Below are 15037 nucleotides of genomic sequence, written 5' to 3' on the forward strand. Positions count from 1 at the left end.
GAAGAGAGAGGTCAGCTGTTAAAAAATGCTTGATGTTCTTGAAAAGGACTTGGGTTCAGTTCCCAGCACCCAGGTAGTGGCTCACAATCACTTGTAAACTCCAGTTCCAGGGAATCCAACACCATCTTCCATCTCTACAGACAGCAAGCATACATGTGGTACATATATATATATATATATATATATATATATATATATATATATATATATACACGCACAGAGAAACACATAAAAATAAGATACAAATAAATGAACCATATACATACATACATATATATATCAAACACAGAACTATGCAGCCTGGCCCATGATACAGGACTGAACCAAAGGGGAGTCTCAGAGCCATTCCTCCAGGACCTTCGGCTTCAACACCAGTGTCTTTTCTAGAATACCTTTCCAAGCCACAGGTGGTACCCAGAAAGGACTTCTTGTAAGGAAGAGACCCATTCATTTTCAAAAACTGGAAAGGAACACAATCTTCATCAAAATAACTACCCCCTCATCCACAACCAGATGGCAAGATTTGCCTGGATGTGACATCTGAGATGGGTAAATCAGGAAAGAGCATTGTGTAAACATTTCAATGAGCAGTGCATTGAAGACTCACAGAGTGGAGGAAGACCCAAGAGGTCTTTTGCCTAAATATCCAAATATGATCTCGTACTAGTTCACAGTCTCTCAATCTCCGGATAGATGCTGTTTTGTTTGTTTTGTTTTGTTTTGTTTTAGTGTCTTTTTCCTGAGCAAGCTCAGTGCTCATGAAGGACCTGTAATGGGGGTTGGGCAGTAAAAGTCCCTACAAAGGCATGGTGTATTAAGCACTAACACTTTTGCTCATTGAATATTTTGCCATTTTCCATGAGTTGCTTACAGGAATTTTAACAATTGCTTTATTAATTATTCTAACCATTTGCCAGTTACTTAGGTTTCAAGGAGGGTGTTGTGTACTTTAAAGGCACATAAGTGAGCCACAGAAACGATCAGAAATGCTATTGGGTTGGGTTGTGTTCACAGAGATGGTGGGTCCTCCCCCCACGTCAGGCTATTTCACTCTGAGGACCTTAAACCATTATTAAGATTGTCTTCCCTCAGGCCTCAAGGACAGATTTAATTTTGTACAATTCAGACTTGATACCTAATAGCAATAATGCTGAACACAAGCACTTGCACTCACTACAGGAAATCATTTCCTTCATTGTGAGTTGGGGACCCACCTGGGTGAAGGGAGTAGAAGAACTTCAGTGTCTGAGTTTCCAACCCAGAAACAAAACATGAAGATTTGTTGTGAAGAAGGCAGTGACAGAACAGACACAGAACTTCACAGATGATTCTTTCTCCGTTCAAGCTGTAATTTCCTTGCAGTTTTTATATTTAGAAAATCTCAGGGCAGAGGCATCTGATGCCAGGGATCTGCTCACTGGATACAAACTCCGAAGCAGGACCAACACACCCGTACACTGCCAAGGCCCCGGCAACAAATCCGCCTCCATTCATGAGAAGAGGACAGACATCAGAGTATTGGATCTGTTTGCATCCACCAGAAGGGAACCTTGGTCCCACACCCACCAGAAGAGGAAGAGACTCCTGCTACACCCACCAGAAAAAGGATAGAAGAGGACAATGTAAAAGCATATTCAACAACAGAAAACCCAATATGACACTACCGGAGACTAGGAACCATACACCAGCAAGACCTGAACATCACAATGCAGATGAACCAGAAGAGAATGACCTTAAAATCATCTTCATGAAAATGATAGACGACCTCAAAGAGGACATCAGAAAATCCCTTAAACAAATGGAAGAAAAAAACAAACCAAAAAATACAAGATATCAACAAATCTCTCAAGCAAATAATTCAAGACCTAAAAACTGAGAGACAATAAAGCACAATCTGAGGGAATGCTGGAAATAGAAAAGCTGGGTAAATGATCAGGAACTACAGATGTAAGCATAACCAACAGAATAAAAGAGATGGAAGAGAGAATCTCAGGAGTTAAAGACACACTAGCAGAAATAGACTCATCAAGCAAAGAAAATCTTAAGTCCAACAAATCCCTAACACAAAATATCCAGGAAATATGGGATACACATACTTGGCAACATAGCAAATCTCAACAGGTACAAAAAATTGAAATAACCCCCTGTATCTTATCAGACCACCATGTTTTAAAGTTAGAATTCAACAACAACACAAATTATAGAAAACCTACAAACTCATGGAAACTAAGTAACACCCAATTGCACAATTCATGGTTCCAGGATGAAATTAAAAAAGAAGTTAAATATTTCCAAGAATTCAACGAGAATGTGGAGACAACATATCCAAACCTATGGGATACTTTGAAAGCAGTGCTAAGAGGAAAGTTCATAGCGCTAAATGGCCACATGAAAAAACAGGAGAATAATCACACTAGAGAATTATCAGCACAACTGAAAGCTTTAGAACACAAAGAAACAAATACACCCCAGAGGAGCAGACACTAGGAAATAAATTGAGGGCTGAAATCAATAAAATGGAAACTAGGAGAACAATACAAAGAATCAATATAATGAAGAGTTGGTTCTTCGAGAAGATCAACAAGATAGACAAACTTTTATCCAAACTTACCAAACAGCAGAGAGTGAACATGCAAATTAATAAAATCAGGAATGAAAAGGGGGATATAACAACAGACACAAAGGAAATCCAGAGAATCATCAGGTCATACTTTGAAAACCTATATTCCTCAAAATTCAAAAATCTATAGGAAATGGACAATTTTCTGGACAGATTTCACTTACCAAAATTAAGCCAAGAACAGATAAGCAACTTAAATAGACCTATAACCTCTAATGAAATAGAAGCAGTCAAGAGAAATCTCCCAACCAAAAAAGGCCCAGGGCCAGATGGCTTCACTGAAGAATTCTACCAGAAATTCAAGGATCAGCTAATACCAATACTCGTCAAAGTATTCCACACAATAGAAGCAGAAGGGTCATTGCCAAACTCTTTTTATGAGGCTTCAATAACCTTGATACCCAAGCCACACAAAGACACAACTAAGAAAGAGAACTACAGACCAATATCCCTCATGAACATTGATGTAAAAATTCTCAATAAAATACTGGCAAATCAAATCCGAGAACACATCAGAGAAATCATCCACCATGATTAAGTAGGCTTCATCCCAGGGATGCAAGGATGGTTCAACATATGAAAAATCCATCAATGTAATCCACCATATAAACAGACTAAAGAACAAAAACCACATGATCATCTCACTAGATGCCGAAAAAGCCTTTGACAAAATCCAACACCCCTTCATGATAAAGGTCTTGGAGAAATCAGGGATAACAGGAACATACCTCAACATAACAAAAGCAATATACAGCAAGCCGACAGCCAACATCAAATTAAATGGAGAGAAACTCAATGCAATTCCTCTAATATCAGGAAAAACAAAGCTGTCCACACTCTCCGTACCTCTTCAATATTGTCCTTTAAGTTCTACCTGGAGCAATAAGACAACAAAAGGAGATCAAGGGAATACAAATCAGAAAGGAAGAAGTCAACTCTCACTATTTGCAGATGATATGCTAGTCTACATAAGTGACCCAAAAAAAAATCTACCAGGGAACTCCTACAGCTGATAAACACCTTCAGCAAAGTGGCAGGATACACGATTAACTCAAAAAAATCTGTAGCCCTACTACATACTGATGACACATTGGTGGAGAAAGAAATCAGAGAAACATCACCATGTACAATTGCCACAAACAACATAAAATAGCTTAGGGTAACACTAATCAAAAGAGTGAAAGACCTGTACCATAAGAATTTTGACTCTACAAAGAAAGAAATTAAAGAAGATACAAGAAAATGGAAAGATATCCCATGCTCTTGGATAGGTAGGATCAACACAGTTAAAATGGGAATCTTGCTAAAAGCAATCTGCAGATTCAATGCAATCCCATCAAAATCCCAACACAATTCTTCACAGACCTTGAAAGAACAATCCTCAACTTTATATGGAGACACAAAAGACACAGGATAGCCAAAACAACCCTGTATAATAAAGGAACTTCTGGAGGCATCACCATCCCTGACATCAAGCTCTTTTACAGAGCTATAGTCCTAAAAACAGCTTGGTATTGGCACAAAAATAGACAGGTAGACCAATAGAATCGAGTTGAAAACCCTGATATTAACCCACATACCTACAAACACCTGATTTTTGACAAACAATCCAAATTTATATGATGGAAGAAAGAGAACATCTTCAACAAATGGTACTGGCATAACTGGATGCGGACATGTAGAAGACTGCAGATAGATCCAAGCCTATTGCCATCCATAAAACTTAATTCAAAATGGATCAAAGACTTTAACATAAATCCAGCCACACTGAACCTATTAGAATTCAAAGTGGGAAATACCCTTGAATTAATTGGTACAGGAGACTGCTTCCTGAACATTACACCAGTAGCACAGACACTGAGATCAACAATTGATAAATGGGACCTCCTGAAACTGAGAAGCTTCTGTAAGGCAAAGGACACAGTCAGCAAGACAAAATGACAGCCCACAGACTGGGAAAAGATATTCACAAACTCCAAATCTGACAAAGGGCTAATCTCCAAAACATACAAAGGACTCGAGAAGCTAGTCTCCAAAACACCAAACAATCCAATTAAAAAGTGGGGTACAGAACTAAATAGACAATTCTCAATAGAGGAATCTAAAACGGCTGAAAGACACATAAGAAGGTGTTCAACATCCTTAGCCTTCAGGGAAATGCAAATCAAAACAATTCTGAGATACCATCTTACTCCTGTCAGAATGGCCAAAATCAAAAACACCAATGACAGTTTATGCTGGAGAAGATGTGGAGAAAGGGGAACACTTCTGCTGGTGGGAGTGCCAACTTGTACAGCCACTTTGGAAATCAGTATGGTGACTCCTCAAGAAAATGGGAATCAGTCTACCACAAGATCCAGCAATTCCACTTTTAGGCATATACCCAAAAGAAGCACATTCATACAACAAGGACATCTGTTCAACGATGTTCATAGCAGCACTATTTGTAATAGCCAGAAACTGGAAGCAGCCTAGATGCCCCTCAACTGAAGAATGGATAGACAAATTTGTGGTACATTTACACAATACAGTACTACTCAGTGGAAAAAAAAAAACAATGGAATGTTGAAATTTGCAGGAAAATGGATGGAACTAGAAGAAACCATTCTGAGTGAGGTAACCCAATCACAAGAAGACGTACATAGTATGTACTCACTCATATGTGGATTTTAGACATAAAGGATTACCAGCCTACCATCCACACTGCCAAAGAAGCTAGTAAACAAGGAGGACCCTAAGAGAGACAAACATTGTTCCCTTGAGAAGGGGAAAGGGTCAAGATCCCTTGAGCAAATTAGGAGCTCAGGAAGAGGGGTGAGGGAGCTAGGAGAATGAGAAGGGAAGAAGAGGAGGGATGCAGAGGATATGAGGGAGCAGAAAGATTGAGTCAGGCAAAGAATAGAAGAAAATAAGCATGGAGATACCATAATAGAGGGAGATATTTTAGGTTTACAGAGAAATCAGGCACTAGGGAAATGTCTGGAGCTCTACAAAGATGACACCAGCTAACAATCTAAGCAACAGAGGAGAGGCTACCTTAAAAGCCCTCCCCTGAGAATGAGATTGATGACTGACTTATATGCCACCTGATATCCCTCATCCAGCAGCTGGTGGAAGTGGAAGCAGACACCCACAACTAATCACTGAATTGAACTGGAATCCAGATACAGAGAAGGACGAGTGGAGAGCACAGGGGTCCAGACCAGGCTGGTGAAACCCACAGAAACAACTGACCTCTTGCACCCCAAACTGATACCTGGGATACCAGCATGGGACTGATACAGACCCTAGAAACATGGATTTCATTGAGGAAACCTTGGAAATCTATGGGACCTCCTGTGGTAGTTCAGTACTTATCCCTAGCATAGGTGTGGATTTTGGGAGCCCATTCCACATAGAGGAATATTCCCTGAGCCAAGACACATGCGGGTGGGCCTAGGCCCTATCCCAAAGGATATGATAGACTCTGATGACACCCTATGGAAGGCCTCACCATCCAGGGGGAGCAGAAAGGTTATGTGATAGGTAGGGTTTTAGTTGGGGGGGTGGTAGGGGAGGACAGGAGGGAGAAGGGAACTGGGATTGTCATGTAAAACAATCTTGTTTCTAATTCAAATTTAAAAAAAAAATCTGAGAAAAAAAGAAAATATCAGGGCAAGGGGAGCAGAATACAAAACTTCTTTGTTGTGTTTTAAAGTAGCTCACAAATGTTCCTAATATAGCTAAAATCCTTTATTTCACCCTAAAGAGGCTAACAGTACCAAGTGAAAGGAAAGATTATTTTCATAATTATATTGTACATTATAGACCAAGTCCAACCAAAGAAATTTGCCTAAGTCCCAGACCAGAGACTGTGTGTGTGTGTGTGTGTGTGTGTGTGTGTGTGTGTGTGTGTGACTATCTGAAGGTACAGAGGGGTAATACAGAACACCTTAGTTAAGGTTTCTATTGCTGTGAAGAGACACCATTACCACAGCAACTCTTATAACAGAAAACTTTTAATTGGTATAGTTTGCTTACATTTTCAGCGGTTCGGTACCTTATTCAGGCAGACATGGTGATGGCTTCATCTTGATCAAAAGGCAACATGAAGTACACAGTCAAAAAAAGAAGTGGGCAGTGATAATTGGCAGTATTTTGAGCATAGGACAACTCAAAGCCTGCCCCCACAGTGTCAACACTTCCTGCAACGAGGCCACACCTACTTCAATAAGGCCACACCTCCTAATAGTGCCTATCCCTTTGGGGGACATTGTCTTTCAAACCACCGCACAGATGTTCAGTAGACTTTTCCCTAGATTTGCTGTCTGTACTGAATTGCTTTCTAGAGACTCTCTATGATTATACCCTTCATGTCAGAGACTCCAACATGGGGACCAAGAACTCCTCTGTATCTCTACTTATCACTTGCCTTCTCATCTCCTCTGTCAAAACACTATTAACACATCTATAGCTGACAGAGTAAATCACCACCATGAGTACTGTAAAGAGACAGTTTTGTATCTTACTCTGAAAGAAAAGTGGTTTAAAACCCCCTTTTTAATCCTTTCATTAACCTTACCACTAGCAAATTCTTGTTATAACCACCCCAGTTACCTAGCTTCACATAATTCTCCTGATTCTCCCTAACTCTTTTCCTTCAAGTCTGTTATAGGTTCCAGGGTTTTACCCTTAAAGCCCAAATCCCAGTACCTGAAAATGTAAAACAGAGTATTTACAAACATAAGCAGATATTAATCCCACACATCAGGCACAGGGAGGATGCCATGTGACAGCAGAGTTGTGTGGGCAAATCTGCAAACCAGGAATGGCAGGATTGCTGGCCACCAGAAGATGAAAACACAAAGAAAGAGCCTCATAGAGAGTACATAGTTCTGATGACACTTTGATTTTCAACTTCTAGCCTCCAAAATGAGATAATTCAATAAGTATGTTGTTTTAAGCTACCTACTTAGTGGCACATGGCTATAGAAGCTCTAAAGAATATATTCTCTCTCCCTCCCTCTTATTTTCTCAGCAAAGATATTTAGCAGCCCTTTTATTGTCTTGACATTTACCCTTAGATGCTCATCTTTGACCCACAAGCTGCTGGTGAATGCAATTTCCTCAATACGCACAACTACCTCCCTAAAAGAAATCCTAGAGCCAGAGGTTAAGGTTTTTTTGTTGTTTGTTTGTTTTTTGTTTTTTTGGTTTTTTGGGTTTTTTTGTAAACAGAGTATCACTATGATGTATTTACATTGGGGAAAAAAAAGGAAATCAAAGTACCCAAATTAGACTTGAAAGTCTAGACTCTATAAATTGTATGTTGTTCTTTATAAAATAAGCAGACCCTTGCTTCACCTGCATTGGCATCTTCTCAGTGTGAATAGGGTGAAGACAACTATGTTTGTCAAAGTCCTAAGACAGTCATTCGCAACCTGTGGGATCGTGACCCCTTTGGACACCAAACCACCCTTTCACAGGGGTTGCCTGAGAACATCGGAAAACATTATGGTTTACAACAGTAGCAAAATTACAGCCATGAGGTAGCAACAAAAACAATTTTATGGTTGGGAGTCAACCGCAACATGAAGAACTGTATCAAAGGGTTGCAGCATTAGGCAGGTTGAGAACCACTGGCTTAAGAGTTGTCATGAAGTTGTCTCAGTCTTCCCACTACCTTGTCCTGTACAAGTCTTCCACCTCTGCTCTTCACACAACCAGCTTCTTTCAGTTCCTCATTTTCAATGCATACTCCCTCAGTCCTCCTACAGCTGCCACTATGCTGCTGTACTCTCCCTCAGAACTCCTCAGGCCCTCTCTGAGATAATTCTAATGGGTTTCTATCTCAGCCCAAGCAGGCTGTCCTCTGAGGCCTTTCCCGGCTTCCCAAGGCAAGACCACGTCTCCCCAGTACAGACCTTTATGGCACCCACAGCTTTTCCTTGAAATATTTATTAGGTTTTAATTACAATAGAAATGCTTTTAATTGAGCTCCTCTGGGACTTAACTGATGTTTTCAAATCCTTTTGTCAGATGTATTGACTGATTGTCCAGAGTGAGACAGATGCTTGTGACCTCTGCCAGATTGGTGTCCTCACCACTGCTGCTCCCACCAGCTGAGTGCCATGCTTACTCAGAGTGGCTTGTTTTTGTTCTAAACCTGTTTATGACAGTTGTACTTGATTACTATAATTATATGGTTTAATTAAGTATCACATAAACTGTTCAAATATGAGCATAAAAAGAGAGTTGTTGTTTCTATGAAAGCTAGTTAAATGCTTTGGGAAGACATACAAAGTCTGGGAAGTGGGTGGGGGATGGTTCTTAAATTAGTTGTAAGCAAGAGTAGTGTAAAAGATTGAGAGGATAGTAAAATCAAAATGAATAAAATTTACCTCACCAGTGTCTCCATGTCTTCCATTCTAAAGTAGCTGACACTGAAAATTGTACACAACATGTATAATTTTGAGTGGGCTTTATACAAGAAAGATGAGGTGACACTTCAGTTACCAGACCAGTCCTTAGAAAAGGCATCTTAGCTGGATCAAATTTGGCAAGTAGATGTTTATGTGTTTTAAGTAAAAAGTAAAATATGTATAGATATAATATATATGCCCATTGTCTTTTTCTAGTAAGTTAGTTAGAAATGTTACCCTCATTGGAGAAAGGGATAGTTACAATAAATACTATTTTGTTATATTTTGAGACAGGGTCTTGCTTTGTGGCCCAGGTTGGCCTCTTCATGCTCCTGCCTCAGCTTCCTAAGTGCTGAGATCACTAGCGTGTTCCACCAAACCCAGTAGTAAACATTTATTAACATGGCCATTTGGTTAAATTGCTCTCCTCCACTAGACTGAGTTCCACTAGAAGAGGCATGAATGTTTATTTTAGTACTAGGGTTTCTGTGCTTATTGCTGGCACAGGAAGCATTATTCTGAATAAATAAAGACAATTTCCCTTTAGTTTATGCTGTACATGCATAGCAGATGGTATATCTAAGTATTCTATTATATTTCTCTGAAAGGATCAAACTCTCAAGATTTGGAAAAACTGTCCCTCAAAACTCTTCACAGCAGTAAATTGTTAGACCTGTTTATGAATAGCATGTTAGAGCGTGTTTACAGAACAGCTCTTCCTCGTAGCTAGCCTCCTTGTCTGACCAGGCCTCCCTGAATAGTGTGGCTGTACACCAGGAGGCCAGGATAGAAGCTTCATATTCTCCTCTTCATGCTGTGAGAACCCTCTGCTCTTCCAGGATCCAGCTTTAGTGTGATTATGATAGATGATGGGCTTAATCCATAAAAGTGAAAAACGTCTCCTGCCTTCTGAGGCCAAAACAAAACTTTCCCTGAGGAATATTTGCTCAAATATTCTTAAAAGAGCCTACATAGCACAAAATATTCTTTTGAAATAAGCCATAGTTCTTTTCATTCACATTTAAAAACACGAATGAGGTGGCAGAAAAAATACAGCAGAAGAAAATGCTTTTCAATCCCTGTTTCATTTGTGATCTTCTCTAAGCTTAGATTTCCTCATCTGTAAAATGGGATGACAAAAAAAATGTATATCCTGTCTTGAGTAATTGTAAGCAACCAAGTAACAAATGGTGACATGAATCTACACTGCTATTGTCTCCAACACCCTACTCTTTCAGTAGTGCCAGTCCCTGCCCTTTAAAGCCCTTTGTGGCTAGCAGGCAGCACATTAGTTCATTTCCTTCAGCACAGACACAGCAATCTCCTGTTATTACACTTGAAAGGAGGTGGAGGCTACTCATTCTGGACTTGACAATGATGGTCTGGTTCTCACAGATCTTCTGGGGAGATCCATGGGACACTCACCTCACCGTCTTTTAAAGATGGCTAAATAGAGAGGCTGGAGTCAAGGCCCCATGTGAAAACTGTAATTTCACTGCCAGTATGAATTTAAACTTTAACAGCACTGGTATCCATCTGTGAAATGTCATTTCTGTTGGTTCCATCTTATAGCTCAAACAATAAAAAAATCACACATCCATCCCTGCAAAAGTCTACAGTTTCTCTATAATGTATGGGCACTCAAGCTACACTAATTTATTCTACAATTACATTTATTTTTTAGCATTTTTATTTGACTCTTATACTACATAATTAATGGTGTTTACACGGAAAGGTTGTTTAACTAATGTAAATGGCATAAGTGGATTACTTGAGCAAGCCTTAAAACAAATAAGCATTTTTCTCCTTTGAAATTTTTTTTTCACTCTCCTCTAAATGTCTGGAACAAGAACAGAGTTGTTTTCTTTTTTTATGTCATAGAGGATATAAAAATCAGGTTCCTATGGTCCATTCTTTCCTGGTGGAACAGGCTTATAATTCTGTCTCCTCTTACAATGGGTTGGCCTGGCGGCAGTCAACGGTGACCCAATGACCCAACACATCCCAGACTCAGAAGTGCATCCTTTCTTTGGGAAGTTGCCATTGTTTTTCTCCATGACCTTAAACATAACCTAATATCTGGCCCTTTCAGATCATTTCCTGCAGTTGGCAGTACCTAGAGAGAGTGACTGATGAGATAAACAAATATGCTCATCATAAAGACCAGAAAAACACCAGGGAACTCCTCCCAGGTTTCTGAATGTTTCTACCATCATATCACCCAACTGTGGCAATTACTGAGATAGCCCCTCCTAGTCAAAGTCCAGGTTACATGTTCTTTGAGTGGCAGCACAAAGCCAGGTTACAGTAAAACAGGGCAGGCATGACAATCACTCCCTGCCAAGACATTTTTTTTAAGCATTCTGAAGGAAACACTTTCATACCAACAGCCATTTCTTTACTTCGGCTTTCTCAGAGGCAAAGCCAAGGGAAAGAATAAAGCCACCACCTCCCACACCCACATGTCTAGCATTCATGAGGCCTTAAACAGAAGGCCTGACTCCAAGTCATTTCTGGAAGAACAGATAGGGTATCGTCTAAAGTACTCTCGAGTTATCTCAGGAGTTACAGACCAGCCCTTCTAAGCAGGCTGTTTCTAGAGTTAGGCTGAAGCCTCAGACATAACCACTGAGGTCTAAGTATAGAACTCAGGTCCCGAAGTAGTCAGAACACAGACTGCTGCTTCAGTTCTCAGGACAAACACTACAACTGGAGTCCATAGAGGACAATTCTTAAGTCAAAGGCCTATGGAAAGAATATTCCCAATAAACAAAATATACTGACCCAGTGCTGTCTCAAGACCTTTAATCTTACGTTTACATCATTTGAAACCTACTAAAAACTGTGAATAGCTCCTATTTAATATTTTTCTATAAAAATAAATTTGTAATGTTTTTTGTAATTTTTTTATTAGTTCAAATTAGGAACAAGCTTATTTCACATGTCAATCCTGCTCCCTCTCCCTCCCCCTGCCCCCAACTTACCCCCCTCCCCTTGCCCCCAGCCTACCCCCCCACCCCATCCACCCTCCACTCCCCAGGCAGGGTAGGGCTTTCAACAGGGGCTCCCCAAAGTCCACCACATGGTCCTGGGCCGGGCCTAGGCCCTCCCCCTTGTGTCCAGGCCGAGAGTGCATCCCTTCATGTGGGATGGGCTCTCAAAGTCCCTTCTTATACCATGGAAAAATACTAATGTACTACCATGGGCCCCCTAGAGTGGGGAGGCCTCCTAATTGACATCCATGGTCAGGGGTCTGGATCAGTCCTGTACTGGCCTCCCAGACAGCAGTCTTGGGTCCATGTGCTCCCCCTTGTACAGGCCAGCTGTTTCTGTGGGTTTCACCAGCCTTGTAATGATTTTTAATTTAGTCATCATCAAATTCACTACAATGTCTCAGTATCCATCAGGCTGTAGTAGCTCTCTCGTAGTTAGACTGTCTCAATAGAGTGCTGTTTTCTTTTTTTGTAATTTTAAAAATACTATGTTATTTATATTTGTGTATGAAAAATGACTATACTGTCATTTTATATACATATACTGGAAACAGAATTCAGTAACACAGCATTTCCATAATCATGGAAGCGCTGTTACAGAAAGTAGTGGAGATATCTCGAGCGGTGATTTTCATTCTCACAGAAGAGCAGCACCCTTGAAGAAGATCAAATCCATATGTAATACTCATCTACACTGAGATCATATACAGAGGAAAGTTGGTGATTGTACTTCTTTATTATTTTTCTAAGCCATTCATCTTCCTCACACTCAATGTAAAGAAATGAAATATAATTGTAAGAAAAACATGTTCTCATTATTATTATCAGGAAAAGTTTCTGTGGCTTGTGGAGTGGGAACACTGTGCAGCAGGTGTGGGGAGCACTATGAAGCAAGCATGCTTGCTGGTCCCAGAGCATCAGGTTACTGTTCTGATCGAAATGCACTGGACAGAATACCACCAATTATCAGGCATCCACACTAACTCCATGGGAGCTGAACTATAATGAACCATTTTTGTGGTGTTCCCAGATCTCACTAAGAAATGCCTTCATACAGGTAAATATAACAATTGAATCTTCTATAAATTATAGCTATAGGCTCTCTGTATACATAGATAAAGTATTACTGTGGTCAAAAGATTGCTGACTGGTACAGTGTTGTTTAAATGAAGATAAGATATACATAAAAAATCACTGTTAGATTAAGACACTTCTACAATTTTTTATCAGTTCTTCAAATAACAGAGCTAGTTCTTTTTCTAGGCTGACAATTTGTCCTGTGTTGGCATTAATGCTGGCTATGAAACTCACCACCAGCAGTAAATGATTGAAATGAACCACCTCACCTGGTAAGTATTATAGTAACAGATCATTACATTTATTTTTTGAAAGCCAGAGTTTGCTGCCTTGGTCTGTTTTGAGGGCAAAACTGGATAAGAAGCCAGGCCTCAGGGCATGCTCTGGAGCACTATGTTAGCCTGTCTCTATTTGATACAACAACTGCATGGGGCAATTCGACACTTGGCAACTTTTTGTACAGGAATCACTTTAGATCCTCTGCCATGATGAATGCTTTCTCTCACAGGATCAATCTCCATGTCTCAGTAGACCCCCCATGTCTCTAGCCTGGGGCCCGGCTGTCCCTGCAGTTCAGTTGCTTCTCTGAAGCTGCCTGTCAAGCCGCTGTTACATGACCCCGAGTGTTGTTTTCAATGAGTGCCAAATCCAGTCTTTAGTAACACCCACACATGTTCTACTTTGTTACCCATGGATAAATGTTTATAATTTTGCTTTGACCAATTTTTTTGAGGTAATTATTTTCCCTGTTCAAACTCCAGAAATTCTCTCAAACAATGGTCCTTTGCCTGGCACAGGGAGATAGGAAACCTGGACCTAAAGGCCAAACTTTTTTTTTTTTTTAAATGCTGTTGGCCAATGACTAGGATTTCTTATATGCTAGCTCAGTCTTAATTATCATAAGTCTATATATTTTATAAGACTTATCTTATTGAGAATGCCTTCCACTGGTGTCTTCTTCCCGGGATCACATGGTGGCTCCACAGCAGAGAGCAGAAGGAAGAGGAAGAGAAAGAGAATGACTTCCTGCTTGTCCTTGCTTAAATTCTGACTCTGCCTGCTATGTGACTTCCTGCCTGGATCACCAGACTTCTCTTTCCTACATTTCCCAGAATTCTCCTCAACTCCTAGTCCCACCTATCTTGCTCCCCTATTGGCCAACAGTGCTTTATTCAACAACCAATAAGATAAACATATACACAGAAGGCCATTCCCCATCATCTCTTTTTTGTCTAAATAAAAAGAAGGGTAATTTATCTTTTATAATAACTGAAGAAAACTATAACCATAACATGTATCTTCAACTCCATCAAAGACCACAGAAGGATAATATATAAACTCTAGAACCGACAGAGACATCTCCCTGCCTGGACAGGCACCTGAAGTTCCCCTGTAAAGTTGGGGCATCCATCTTCAGCCTATAGGCCACAGTGTGTCTGGCAGACTTCTCCATTTCAGCAGGAACCCTTCAGGACTGTTCATTTTGTTTTGTAAGTTCAGCAGTCACTTTCTTATGGGTCCTGCCTGTCCAGTTTATACAGCAACAAACAGTCCAGGCAAGAGCAGTTTCTTGCCCAAAGGGCTAATTTTGCCATGTTGAAGGCAAACTCCATAACGAGTTTCTTCGATGCCCAACCTCCTTTTGGACATAATTGGTGTGCCAGGAGCATTTGTGTCTCACTGTCAAGAAAAACCCTAAACCATTTAGAGGCCAAACTATCATTCTGGGATAAATGCCCTAACACAGTCATTCCCAGGGTGACTGGACACTGATAACCTGAAGCCTCAGGTATTCACAACCATTTCAAGGAACTCCCACTCTCAAGTGAAACTGTTTGTATGCATTGTAAGTCCTGTGCTACCACTTGAAAGCTGTATAACCACTAAAAAAATCTTACTAATTAAATGCAAACTCTGGAAATGAACTTTGACTCCTTGGAGGAATT

The 15037-nt window shown here is 40.2% G+C and overlaps 1 pseudogene; it reads right to left on the reverse strand.

Moving 5' to 3' along the window:
* Positions 1–12376: 12376 nt before the first annotated feature.
* LOC107978972 lies at positions 12377–13578 on the reverse strand (annotated as a pseudogene).
* Between the last annotated feature and the right edge of the window lie 1459 nt (positions 13579–15037).

This window comes from Cricetulus griseus, chromosome 2 (genome assembly GCF_003668045.3).
Source record: "Cricetulus griseus strain 17A/GY chromosome 2, alternate assembly CriGri-PICRH-1.0, whole genome shotgun sequence".
Taxonomy (NCBI): Eukaryota; Metazoa; Chordata; class Mammalia; order Rodentia; family Cricetidae; genus Cricetulus; species Cricetulus griseus.